The 14,748-nt window shown below is 34.4% G+C and overlaps 1 pseudogene; it reads right to left on the reverse strand.

Moving 5' to 3' along the window:
• Nucleotides 1-13,246: 13,246 nt before the first annotated feature.
• Nucleotides 13,247-14,454, reverse strand: LOC144251378 (solute carrier family 53 member 1 pseudogene; annotated as a pseudogene).
• Nucleotides 14,455-14,748: the final 294 nt, after the last annotated feature.

Below are 14,748 nucleotides of genomic sequence, written 5' to 3' on the forward strand. Positions count from 1 at the left end.
ATGATATCATACTTTATATTTAAAGGGGTTTACTTTTATTTCAGGTATTTTTGTAAGCATTTAGTACTTATTATTAAGTATCCCTGATAGAAGTGTGGCAGAGTTTAAATAATTTATTAAAACCACAGTTATAAAACGATGAAACCAAAATTCAAACCCAAGCAATTTGTTTTCTGAGGCAATTGCTTAAAAAACCATCTTCAGAGGGCCTCAAAAGTCACAATGATATAGTACAGCTTATAATTTTACATAAGTAAATTAAGGTCCAGATAAGGAACACCACTTATCTAAGAATGCACCATTAAATAATATGTGTTCTTCCTAGAAAGTTTCAAGATGTCCCAATATTCCACAACATAAATTAAGCATGCCTTTATTTAAACAAGAAATTTTAATAGCAATTTTAACAAGCCACTTAAGGCAAAATATTTATTAACATCTACACAGTAAAATGGAGCATGGAATTTGCAATTGAAATATTATTATGTCTAACACCAGGTTTTACACGAACAACTATATATCTTACCATAGAACATACCATCAGGTGGTATAACAGGCAAAAATGATTTACAAAGTGTAAGAATTCACATTACATACCATTAGTCTGCAGGAAAGGAATCACAAATAAGAGTGTATTTAACATCACAAATGACTTTTCTCTACATTAACTGCATATCTGTATATTTCTAAGAGTATTTATTTAGAAATGAACAACTTGCATTTTGAAAGGAATCAAAGAGAAAACATATTTTTACACCAAAAAATATATATTGAACAGTCTGGCATCTGCAGAGTTTCCATCATCTCTTCAATGTCTCTTCTCCAACCTTGAAAATGCAATGTAAGATCCGCTACCTAAATAGACTCTAGTTGGAGATAACCAGACAGTTAATCCCTTAAAATTATTTCAGTCTGCAAGGAATTTTACAACAACCTGGCTTTTTAAAAATATTCTGTTATCATTCCATGAGTGAGGGAGATGGAAAAGTATAATATTCCTGACTTTTTGAAGATGAATGCCTCTACTCCTGAGAATGTATTTATCTGATTACTCCCTACTGAAAACTCAGCTTACATTCCTGGGTCCAGGGGAAGGACTCTGTTACATATGGCCAGGGTTATGTCAGGGTAGCAGAGTTAATTGGCCTCCCAGTTTAATAATACTTGGAGGACATTTTATCTCCAGCTGTTTGTACCCCTCTTTAGAGTACAGGATTGTAAAATGTTTTATTTGGAGCTAAACATTCTATTTACAATTACCAATGTTACTCTTAATATCCTATCATATTCAACTTCAAAAGTTATGACCAAATGTCTTGTTTCGAAATATTTTTGAGATACATATTAAAGAAACCATAATCCTGAAGGCTTAAAATACATTATCTTTTAAATCTTGAAACTATGTATGTTCTTTCCTTCCATACTCAGCCATCTGTGTGTTACATCTGCTTGTTCTCAGCCTAGAAAAATCAAGATATATCCCCACCCACAATTTGGTTAGGATGTGGAGACTGATTATTCCACTCACAGTAGCCAAGACTATTTGGAAAGTTTTATGGCTTCCAAAGTTGAGGTTTCTGGGGAGTCAGGGGCGGGGCTTCAACACAGTTACAAAATGACATGCAGGTGCAGAAAAGCCTTGGAGTTTCACATTATAATAAGGGGGAGAGACCAAGACTGTGGTCCCCATATATCCCCAAGGAATTTTATGTTGAATTTTCTGCCTGCCCCAGAGTTCTGATCAGTTTTTCCAGAGTTGGAGCAGAAAGGAAGAATTTACAAGCATTGTTGGTTCATTCTTTGTTTCAGAAACTCAAAATGTAAAAGTGAGTAGTGAAATTTGGAAACTTTTTGTTCCCTTCAAGCTTCTGTTTATTTACTTATTTATTTAACTTTTATAATTTTTATTTATGTTTCACTAAACACTCAAACCCAGGGCCCCACACATGCCAGGGAAGGGCTCCTACTCTAGAGTCACATCCTAGCCCCTGCTTCATCCTTTATTGTGTATTATATCTGACCTGTTTCTGTATCACAATCTAAGCAAAAAAGGATTCATCATAAAATAATTTTTGAATTCTACATAGAATATAAATATTCCCTGTGTGTGACTGATTTTGTGCTGTGATCAGCATATGCGCAGGTTACAACCTTGAGCCTGAGGTTTTAATCCCTTCTGTGCTAGGAAATGGCATAAACATGCTCCACTCCCACCAGAGGAGAGCCTGGCTCATGCACTGACACCATCTCAGATAAACACACAGCTTCTGACTGCTCTGCCCCAGAAGCCATCCAAGCAATTTTAAAATCAATTTGGTATTTGACAGAGAGCCATTGCCGTTCCCACAGGAAGGCAGTGGCATGCTGAGGCCACTTAGTGTGAATAAAATTTTGACAGCAGCATTTTGCTGAAGTTGGTGGTTGTGTGGCACATTTTTTTTATCCTCAAAGCCCAATTAAAAAAAAAAAGGAACATGATTATGGCCTAACATAGAGGTTAAAGTAACAAAATCTATGGTCTTAACCTCAGCAGGAAGGCCATTTGTGGAGGGTTTATTATTTTAACAATGAAGAAATTAAATTCTTGTCAGATATCTGAAATTACTATGTAAAGGCAAAAAGCTGATTCCAAATTTGCTGCCAAAGGCTGGCATAAATACAATGACCATTGAATTATATTTAGCAAGGACAGGCAGCCTCAGGAAATAACATATATCAAGCAGCAATTTTAATTTAACCAATCTGGCATCATTGCCTTATCGTTTAATATGTATTGAATGATAAAACTAAATCAATGTATTTCATTCTACATACTTTGACAATCCATATAAATTTTATTTGAATTTAAATCATTAGCTATATGTTCCAGAATTGATATTATCAGCTGGAACATTAATTATCCTGAATGCAGAAGATTAACCTTATCTATTCTTACCTAACTTAATAGCTCTAGTGTAGATGATATAACCTTATATTGAATTTTTCTTTTTTCTTTGATTTATTTATTTAATTTTCTTTTTTTGTATCAGGAATTAAACTTGGGGGCACTTAATCACTAAACCATATTCCCAGCCCTTTTATGTTTTATTTTGAGGCAGTACTCACTGAGTCACTTAGGGCCTCACTAAGTTCCTGAGGCTGGCTTTGAACTTGTGACTCACCTACCTCAGACTCCTGAGCCACTGGGATTAAAAGTGTGTGCCACCAAGCCTGGCTTCTTCCTTTTCAAGATTGTATTGGCTATTATGAGTCTCTCAAAGTTCTGTGTTGAATTGATAATTGATTGTTCTGCATATGCAAAAAGTCATTAGGATTTTGATGAAGAACACATTGACACTTTAGTTTACTTCTGACAGTAGTGTTATCTGTTAAAGACAATTTCAAATCTTAAACCAATTACCGATGCTATTGTTTTAAGACACTATTAAGTCTTGCAATCCATAATCATGGAATGTGTTTCCTTTTATTTAAGTCTTCTTTATCTCCTAAGCAATGTTTTATGCTTTTAAGTGTGCAAATCTTTTACTTCCTTGGTAAAGTTTATTTCTTATTATTTTTTTGTCAAATGCTATTGAATATGGATTACTTTTGTATATTTCCTTCTCAATTCGGTGTGAATGCATTGAAATCAGCTACATTGATAAACTGCATTGATTATGTATCTTGGTAGTTGGTTAAATTATTAATAAGCCACAAAAAAAACTTTCCCTCTTCTAAGTGAATCTTATCAGGTATTTTGGTCACAGTGACACAAAGATGACTAACACAGGGAATAATGTCTTCTCTGCTTTTATCAGTCACCCAGGACCTACAATGAAAATATAGGCTCTCTTCTTTTCCACATCACTGCAAAGCAAGGGAGGCCATTGATCAAGGGTAAATAAGAATACACAAGCTTCTCTAAACTTTTCAATTTGCATTTTTAAAAACTCAATATTCTCTCATTGGCTTTAAATATTTGACTCTTTCCAGAAGTCTTTAAATGTTGATTTTGAATTTTTCTGCTAATATGTTCCATGTTTCTCTGGTCATTCTGATTGTTTTCTGCACACAATCTGCTCTTTCCATGATTTTTTTTTCGTAACAATTGAAATCAGTTAGATTAGAATGGCTCTATGCAAAAGAAGAGATGTTTCCCAGTTATTTTTTGTTTAATAAAAAAATGAATCAATGAAAAAACCAACCCCAATAAATCATTACAGACCAAGTATGTAGCTTCAAGAATATCAAAGGCCGAAAGCAGAATTATCAAGAGGGTGCTGCCATCATAATAATGGAAATCCAACTTCCATGCATCTGAGTGAATCTGCTCAATGTTTGAATCCTAAGGACTGAGGTTATTGTGAACTCTAGCACTGTGGTTACTTGGGTAACTTTGGTAATTAAATCTCTTAGCAGGAACATGGTGCGGAGGCGGGGGACATTATTTAAAAGGAAAGGATGCCACGAAGAAATAATATGTGAAAATCCCCCTGCATGACAAGGGTGAGGACAAGGAGATGGAGTCTTTGTGTAACTCCTCTCTCTCACCTGGCATCCTCTCAATGTGTGCACAACAGCATAGCAGCCTAGTGCACACAGCTGCAAACACATTTACTTAACTTTAGAATCTTCTTTGGGAACTTAGGAAGTGAAGTCTACTGCCCAATTAGATTCCAAAGATAATCCTACATGTGTCTTGAGATTCACTGAGTGCCTCAAAGTCTGTCTGATGTGCACAATGGCATTGATGCAGAAGGGCCGTGTGAATCTGGTCTGCTCTAAAAACATCATGTGTTGCTGGACCCGCATATTCTATCCAGACAATCCTAAAAAAAAGGAAAAAAAAAGATTATTTTAATTCAATTTTACTTTCTAAAGTTTGTTTAAAAGCATATATGCTAATCTGAAGTGTTTTTGTTATTGAGTATAAACCCATGCTGCTTGTGTATGGTACAAAATAATTAAACTAAAAAATTTACTTTTAAAGAAATGACTGAGGAAAAGGAAAGTGAATTAAGGATGCAGTGTCAACCTTTACTCTTAATTTCCCCTCAGAATATCCAGAATTACCATTTGAAATTTGTTGAATTATTCATGCTCTTCCCATACTACTTATTTATTATTCCAGTTTTTTATTCATTATAATGCATTATTTCAGAGATGCTACTGTTTCTACACATGGGGCCTAGTCAATGAATTCTTTTTCATATTTAACACATTTCTATTTAACTATGCTTATGATTCCAAGTGAAAATGTTTTCTTTTCTTTCAGAATAAATCAAGAAGTTCAGTTTCTATATCCATAAGCTACAGATTTATTACACGAAAGGAAATACATGAATTTCATGATATTTGGCTTCAATATTTCATGTGTGTGCATTTCCATTTGGATATTCCTGTTATACAACTCAACAAATAACTGAAGGGAAAGCAGTACTATATTTAGTTTTGCACATGCCATAGGCTTTATTTTTACTTTTTGTATTAAAACTATACTCGTCATCATCTGTTCTTGGTAACGACTAGTGGCAAGAAAATGCAATCAGTATCATTTATTTATAGAGGAAAATATACCTGAAATATTTTGTAGTTTAGTAAGGACGAAGTTGATTATTTTGTAAAATATATATTGGGGCTTAGTTGTATTCTAGGTTTGTGCTTCATAAATAATTTTTGTCTACTTAATATAATTTAGGTGTAAAGATTTAGTTGTAGTAATAATTTCTGTAGCAATCAGATATTAAAAGTCAATCCCTTGAAACAAAAGGTAATTCAATACTAAGTTGATTATTATGTACACTTGGTAAAATAAATGTCCCGAATCACATGTGCTTTTGCAAAAGAGAAGTAGACTAAGCTATTAATTGTGCTTCTATTAAAGGACATATGTTTTCTGATCAACTTTTGATCTGAGTGTTAAGATGGCAGGATTTTGTAAAGATGGTTTTTAATCTGTTTCATTATTACCCTTGTTTATTCCTTTCCAGATAAAGCAGCGGCATAACCATTTCTGCAGAATGGAGAGCACTGATCACAAGGCTTACATAAATTGAGCCCTTTAAAGTAATGCTCATTTGAAGTAATAGTCTTGACAGTATTTCTTCCTTTCCGTAGTTAAATTATTTAGGATGCAACATTTGTAAGAAGGAACTTGATATTTTGAAAACCAAACCTAAACCTGTGAGAGACTCCCAGCTTTTGGAAGTCAAGTCAGTCCAATCTGAAGACTGAATCATAGAGATAAACTGACCTTGCAAGACTTTTCTTTGGCCAGATTAAGATACTTAATTTCTAGTTAGGAAAAAAAATACACTCAGAGGTTGGAGGACATGAAGAAAATGTAACTGAATTTCTCTTTCCTGAGAATTTCTTTTCTTAACTGCCTCACATCTGTTCCCCTCCACTTCACACTGAATGGGGAGAAAGAATAAGGGATTATTGAGGAGAGCCCCAAGAAGAAAACAACTATTTCCAAAAGGGCAATTGAGCCTGTTTCCAGGGGATAAACAGAATACTGCCAGAATCCAAGACAAGGTATTGTCAGCCTCCAGGTACAGAGCCAACCATTAATGTTTAAAGGGCTGCCTTTGTACCTGGTGTCTGTCAGTGAGCATGCATTGTAAGAAAAGAGAAATGAGACCTAGGAAAAAGCCTCCATGGAAGACAGGCGATAATCAGATAAAGCAGACCCAACGGAGCTGAAAGAGAATCGAAGAACTAATCATGAAGATATTAAATGTCCTTAGAGGGCTGTACACTTGAAAGAAAATATTGGAAACATTAACAAGGATCAAGAGATCCTACAAAAGAACTAAGTGCTAAAAGAAGGGTTGAAAACACCTAGAAATAGGAAAGATTTGAGGACATCTGTGACAATGAGAAAATTCAAGACTCAGAAAAATCAATAGTCACCAGTACTCGAACAATTGAATTTACTATTGTTTCAGTATTATATTTATTTCGATTGAAGATAAATAATTTTTTAAAAATTTAGGCATATTGATGTATTTTTTTATTTCTCCACAAAGTATCTTCAGCTGCATATTTTTTAAAAAAATAATGTTTGTATCATTAGCATAATATTAGATAAATATAATTAGATATAAAGAAATAAACAAGGTGAAACAGTTGACGACTAGCAAGGTAATTTTCACACAGTGATAAATTAGTGGATAAAATACTTTTAAATGTCTTTTAAAATGGAATTTATGTTTCAGTGGTGAACACATTGTTGATAACTTATAGAAACTGTATTCTGTGTCTTGAAATGAATATTTGAGTTCAAAATGAAATATATTAGAAGATGTCCTAGTAAATCTAGTATTATGCCGTATGCTTTAGGAGAAGAAAGCAACTTCTATTATGCCATATTCCTGCTAGATTCATTATTGTCACCTGCATAATTATCTCCCCTTATTTTCACTCCTGGAATGAACAATGTTTCAAAACTTCCTAAAATGTCCTTAAAAAATAACTGAAAAAACTTAAGTTACTTCTCAGTAATGACTGGAATTTGGTGGAATGGAGGTTCCAGAATGGAGGTGATGGAGCAGCTTTTTAAAGAAATAATGGCCATAAATTATCCAAATTTGATGTGAATCATAAACTCTCAGATTCAAATGTTCAATAAGCCTCAAGAATAAGAAATAAATAAAAACTGCATCCAGGTATGCCATATTCAAATTTTTCAAAACCAGAAATAAAGAGACCATCCTAAAAGGAGCTGGCCTGGAGGGGAGAGAGAGGAAGAATACTCCACGAAGAGATTCAAACAAAGATGGCAACGGTTTCCCATCTGAGGAAGAACTTTAATATTAAATACATAAACACACTTAAAAAAAAAGAAATAGGGAGAACAGGTGGGTGGGAGGGAGAGAGGAGGAGAGAAAGAGAAGGAAAGAAAGAAAGAAGAAGAAATCAAAGTAAGGTAGGTAGGTAGGTTGGCTCATTCTGGGTTAATAGCTAACCAAATATCATTGGAAAAATTATAGCAATATAAAGATATTTCCAGACATATAAATTCTGAATGAATTGGCTACCATCTGACCTATCCTAAAGGTAACGTTGCAACAAATCTTTCAAGCAAGTCCTTTAAACGTGGCTGGAAAAAAAAAAGCAGAAAAGAAACAAGAGCTGCACAAAAGAATAAAGAGAATAAGAAGCTAACCACCTGAGTCAATGTTTAAAATTTATTTGTGATTACTTAAGGAAAAAAAATTCACAATTATTTTAAACTGTGAGAATAAAAGCAGAATAAGTCAAAATTGATTTTATCAAAGAAGAAATGTCTCATATAATTGCCCCCAACTTCCACCTGAAGAATCCAGAAAAAGAACAAGAAGTAGGAATCTGAAAACAATTAAGATCCAGTTCAAATTGAAGAATAAACAAAGGACAATTTATATATAAATAAACTGTTAATCTCCAACAGCTCTCATTCAGATTAGTTACCTTTCCTGTCATTTCTTTACACAGGTCTGCAATGAAAGCATTAGATAGCTGATACAGCAAACAACAGAACCGAGCCATTACACTCATCGTTTTCTCTAATTTGTAAAGTTATCTTTTGTATGTTAGAAAAGTCACTGCTTTTTATCATATTGTTTATATAGGGAGCCACAAAGAAGTGTCAAGTAACTTATTTTTCTGCAGTTTCTGTGTCATAAACATTATTTGACAAACTTTATTATTCAAAGATATGTACGGGGACATTTTTATACCTTGCAGAAGAATAAGACTTTGCTTTTACAAATGAAATATTCCTGAGAGGAAGGTCTGTGAGCAGACACATTATAGCATTCTGATAGTTTATTATGTGTAACTGTTCAGAATATTTCATGAACAGGTTTCAAATCTCTATAGATGCATCATGAAAGATAAGTGAATTTCATTTTTCTGATAAGTCACAAAGGAAATGTAATTGAAACATCCCTAGCAAGGCATGCAGTTCATCCTGTTACAATAAGGCCAGGAAAATGTATGATTTCTGCACCTAATGCTTAGTGGATGAGAGAGTGAGGACAATTTCTAGTCACCATCTTATGCTAACAGCAGTTGGCAGAAAGAGTAATTTACAACTGGAGTGGAAACCTGGAGATCAAACTGACTTGTGGGATGGAGACCTAGATGTAAACATACACCTGTGAAGTCATTATTAAAGAAGAAAAGGAGGGCTGCCTAGGGGGCTGTTTAAATTTCTGTGACAGTCTGTGCAGGTAGAGATAGAGTCACTGTTTCCTTTAGCATCAAAGATATTAGATATATATGCTAGAAGAATGATGAGCCGAGAGCATTCTCATACAGCTATGTAAAAATCCACAGCATCTTGGAATTTATCTGAGATGCTAATAAGAATCAAACAAGTTAAACAATATTAAACAATATTCATCAAACAATTAAACAATATTCATTAAAAATATTGAGGAATCTTGTTTTCTTAAATAGAAAGAAGTTCCATAGTTGGATCTCATGGTAACTTATAAGTGAGATTGAAGCCTGTCCAAGGTGATGCTAGCTATTGCTATATTTAACTACATTTTCAATATATGAAAATCAAACAATGTAACATATCCCATTAACAGAACAAAAGATAAAAATAAATGATTGTCTTAATAACTTCGGCAAAAGCAAGATCGTATATAGTTCAACTCCATTACCATATTGATTTGGGGTTGAAGCTTAGCTCAGAGACCATTGCTTTCTATAAAAATAGTGATTCTTCTTTCTACTAGTGGTAGAAAGTGAAGGTGATTATTTAATTAAATAAAAATGTGTATTTTCTTTGAATTAATAGTCCACTAAAATTTTAATTTTAAAAAATCTCACTCCTTGGGCTAGGGTTGTGGCTCAGTAGTTAAGTGCTTGCCTAGCATGTATGAGGCACTGGGTTCAATTCTCAGCACTACACATAAATAAAATAAAGGTCCATTGACAACTAAAAAATATTTTTAAAAAACTCACTTTTTTGGTTACCATGAAATAAAAATAGAATCACAAGTGAATAGTTTCCCCTTTGTTTAGTGATAATCATAATATATTAAGAATTCTCCATCTAGGGGCTATAGGGATATAGCTCAGTTGGTTGAGTGCTTGCCTCACATGCACAAGGCCCTGGATTTGATCTCTAGCATCAAAAAAAAAAAAAAAAAGAATTCTTCACCTAGAGAATCATCCTTATGTTCATTTTGCATAATGGACATACCTGAATATTTTTGTTGACCTTGACATTATTTTGAAAAATATTTTCTCTTTTAATATTTATTAGTTTCCAATAAACCTTTATTTTATTTATTTATATGCAGTGCTGAGAATTGAACCCAATGCTTCACATATGCTAGGGTGCTAGGGAAGTGCTTTACTACTGAGCCACAACATGACACCTTGACATTTTTATATTGGCTAAAATTGGGCATGGGAAAAAATGTTAGGCAAACACTAATGAAGAGCTACTTGTTCATCCATATACCTATATTTGTTAATACAGATATATGTTTTATATACATATATGTATACATATATTTATATATATTTATGTATATAATGTCTATTTTATGCATTTTAGATAGCACTTGAGATGTGTGTATATGGAGGTATATATGTATATATACATACATATGTTGTGTGTGTGTGTATACATAAATATAGCAGCTGGGTTGACTGTGTATCTATAGTGATGACTCCCAAATTATTTTTTATTAAATTTGTTTTTTGAAAATTAAGATCAAGCGCTTAAAGGGGTTTTTACATAATTATGTTTAAAAATATAATCAAAAGCTGTTTGGGGTTTGAAATATAAGAAAATACATCTTGCCAAATAGTTCATGCTGTAATTCATAATTTATTTATTTTAAAATGATTATTAATCATCTTTTTTTAAAAAGTACATACCATTAGATTTTTTTAATGAAATATAGTTTATTTTAGGATGAGGCTTTACAACATAACTAAAGTGAAAACATTCTTGTTAATTTACTAAAAATAAACCTGGATTTCTCAGTGAGATTTGAATTAAAATAAGTCAACAGGTCAATTGATATTAAATGACTTATACGTAATAACATTAATAACAATAATAATAACAAACCACAATGTTGCTTTCTGTATCTCACTGTTTTTTGAAGGAGCATTTTATTATTCTATCATTTCTTCTTATATCATCATTGCCAACCTGTTTCATAAACAAGTCCTCATTTATCAACAAACATACAGCAGATACATAAACAAATGTCTACTCAATGGGAAACCCTTCTCTAATAAGAGTAACTGGTCATGCATAAATCTCAGCTTGCTATTTAAACAAAGAAGAACGCAAGGGGGAATGTTCACTTCACACACAATGTACACAACTATATTATTATCTGTTGTTACAATGATGTAATTATAGAAACACCTGAGTTTTCTGAGTCTACTGAAATCTCATTTTAAAATAATTTCCAGAGATTTCACATCGAGGCAAGAAACAATAGTGTTTATAATATAAAAGATATTTCTCTGGAACTAGAATAATACTACATCTTTTGTGGAAATAACAGCTGAAAAATTCCAACTCTAATAATAAAATGACAGATCATCTGAAAGAAGAAAGGTAATCTAATATTAAACTGGCAATGACTTATTTTTTTGTACTATAAACCTCAAGAGATAAAATAAAGGCTCAAATTTGTCTTCTATCTGCAAAAACAAACAAAACCACTGACAAAATGTATTAAAGAGAATGATTTTCTCATGACTGATCAAAATGCTTTTGTACAATTAATTTCCACAAGCAGAAGTCAAAGGTGGGTCTAGTGGTACTATTACACTTAAGGTTTATGCCCCACTCTCCAATGAAATGGGAGAAAATCCCAATTTGTAATAAAAATCTTGATGAAAGGTGAATAAATTCCTCTAAGAAACATAATAGAATTCAGTCAGCTTTGGAAAATAAAAGCCAAGGATCTGAGGTCCATTGCTTTGCTATAAACATTTACTTGTCTGTAACAGGGATTGGGCCCAGGGGTGCTTAACTGCCAGGCCACATCCCTAACCTTTTTTTGTTTTTTTATTTTGAGACAGGGTTTCACTTGCTAAATTGCTGAGGCTGGCTTTGAACTTTCGATCCTCCTGCCTCAGCCTCCTTAATCAGTGGGATTTCAGGTGTGTACTTAACATGCTTGGCTTTTTTTTTTTTTTTAAATCATAGACTGTTAAGGAGAAAACAAACAACAACAACAACAATAAAAAACACCACCACCAACTCCTCTGCTAACCCAGAGGGACATAAAAAAGGCAAACAAAACAAAATCCAAAAAACCCCTACATTTTTCAGGGAGTTATACTTGTGTGGTTAAAGAGAGAAGATAATTATGGCAATTCTAAAGTTTATATGGGGACTTGTCATTTTAATCACTAATTCTCACTCTTGCTGGTTACAGTTTACAATCTAAGAAGTAATTATATGGGCTGGGGTTGTGGCTCAGTGGCAGAGTGCTTGCCTAGCACGCATGAGGCACTGGATTCAATCCTCAGCAACACATAAAAAGAGATAAATAAAATAATGGTATTGTGTTCATTTTTTAAAAATTTAAAAAGAAGTAATTATATGACAGCATTCTTAACTGATTTTTAAACAGAGCTGGCCTAACTTAGGAGTAAGCAGAACAACTCTCCCAGAGCTACCTTTGTGCTACCACAAAACATACAGCTATCATTTTTGTGGACAACTTTATATCCTATTATTGAGAATAAATGATTTTGGAGACCATTAAGAAACAGGTAAAGTGGAAGAAATTATATTTATTACAAACAACAATCAAAGTTTGTTTCTCAAACTGAATGTGGTGATCTGATAAGAAATCTACCAGTTTTAGAAAACCAATCTTTCCTAAAATAAAGTACTGACTACTTACATCAATAACAAGAAAGTCACAATAGTTTTAACAATTTTTTTTAAAAAAAAGAAACTGACAAAGTCCTACATGTTATCACAGCTGGTTAAATAATCTGTATAATGAATTCATAAATCACTATAATTTGCAAAATCATTTCAATATCTGACCACTTTCCACTTCATTATAGGAAGAGGGGAAAAATGCGTGAGCCCTTTTTCCAAGGGCTACCTTACTACACACCTTTGAGGAGTCTCTGCTACATACATTCTTTGCTTCTGAAGCTGAGGTGCCACTCACACAGACACAATGTGAATAGTGCCTCTGGAGTTGTACAACCACACAGCCTTAGTTTTATCTTAGAAGAATCCAATAACCAATATACTATTCTAAAAATACTACCAAGTTTCTGGACTTACCAGCAGTTTAAGCAGCCAAAATCGGGACTTATAATAGAAAGTTTTAGTGGGGTTGATAAGAAAGAAAACCATAAATCCATAAAGGGCAAGTGGATACACATATGTGGGGATGACACGAATTGGAGAAAAGAAGCATGCCAGAAGGCTCAGGCACCACAATATCCCCAGGAATCCAGCAATCTCAAAGAGATGCTGATGAGACAAATTGTTTCTTGGATTAAGTTCAAAGATGAGCACATGATTTACTCCAGCCTGTCTCCAACCATACGTGTTGATGCCCAGTAGAAAAAGGAATTCGATCAGAAGAAAGCCACCCCGATAGATTCTTACCAAGGGCCATATACTTTGATTTGTTTCAAGTTTAAAAATAGCTGCAAACACAAGGGTAATATTCAGCACAATGAATATTCCACAAAATAGGCCAACTCTAAAAGTAGTCCATGCTGGTGCAGGCTGAGCAGCTCCCAAAGGGGGGACACGTAAACGCTTCATAGCCTTTTGTCTGTCACCATCTTCAAGTTCATTGGTCACTACAGCCTCAGTTTCAGAGATGAGCTGGTTGATTTTTTTGCATGTATAAAATGGAGCCACTTCTACATGAGCCACTCGCCAATCTGCTCCACGAGAAGTTTCCAGGATCTTGTCATGCTTTTTAAGGATTTTTCTAAACCCTGTAAAATTCAAATTCTGATAGTTCTGCAGCAGGATAAGACTGAGGTAGAACTCGCTGAAGGCCAGTTTAAGGTCTTTAATATTCCTATGTTGGACACGCTCTTCATGGGACAGGTGGAAGACTGGCTTTCTGCGTTGTCGCAGTGTAGTAACACCAGTACTTTCTTTCTGGGCATCCAGTGATGACTGAAGCTCATTCTGAAGTGTAGCAAATCTACGCTGAGCCTCTGCGAGTTTCTCTGAATAAAATGTGTTGATTTTGGCAAGTTCTTTTTCACAGGTTTGGAAAAATTTTTCTTCAAACTTGGCAAAATACCTCTTTACTGTGTCCTCATCTGTAACTTCCACTGAAGGTGCCTGGTCCTGAGCTGAATACAGCATTTCCTTGAAAGCCTCATACTGGATGTACTGCTTCCTCCACTCGGGAGTGATGTGCGCGGAGAGGTGCTCGGCGAACTTCATTCTGCCGTTTCCCCCTCACTCCCACCCGAGTCCAGCAGCTACAGGCGGCGGCGGCGGCGGCAACAGCAACTCCGACTCCTCCCCACATGGGCCCCGGCGCGGCGCGGCTCTGCGCTTCTCTCCTCCTCCGCCGCCGCCGAGGTCTCCTCAGAGCCGCCCTCCCGCCATCTTCCTCCTCCTCTCCCTACCATTAGATTTTGAAGAGAAAGAAATACTAATTCATTCAAAGTCCCTGACCAGCTGGATAAAATAACAGATAAATAAATAAGCTTAATCTTTGGGAAAAAAGTTATGAGAGATAATGTTATGTGATTACAAAACAAGAGTTTTAGCACAAATATGTTATG

Source organism: Urocitellus parryii, assembly GCF_045843805.1.
Source record: "Urocitellus parryii isolate mUroPar1 chromosome 13 unlocalized genomic scaffold, mUroPar1.hap1 SUPER_13_unloc_14, whole genome shotgun sequence".
NCBI classification, from domain to species: domain Eukaryota; kingdom Metazoa; phylum Chordata; class Mammalia; order Rodentia; family Sciuridae; genus Urocitellus; species Urocitellus parryii.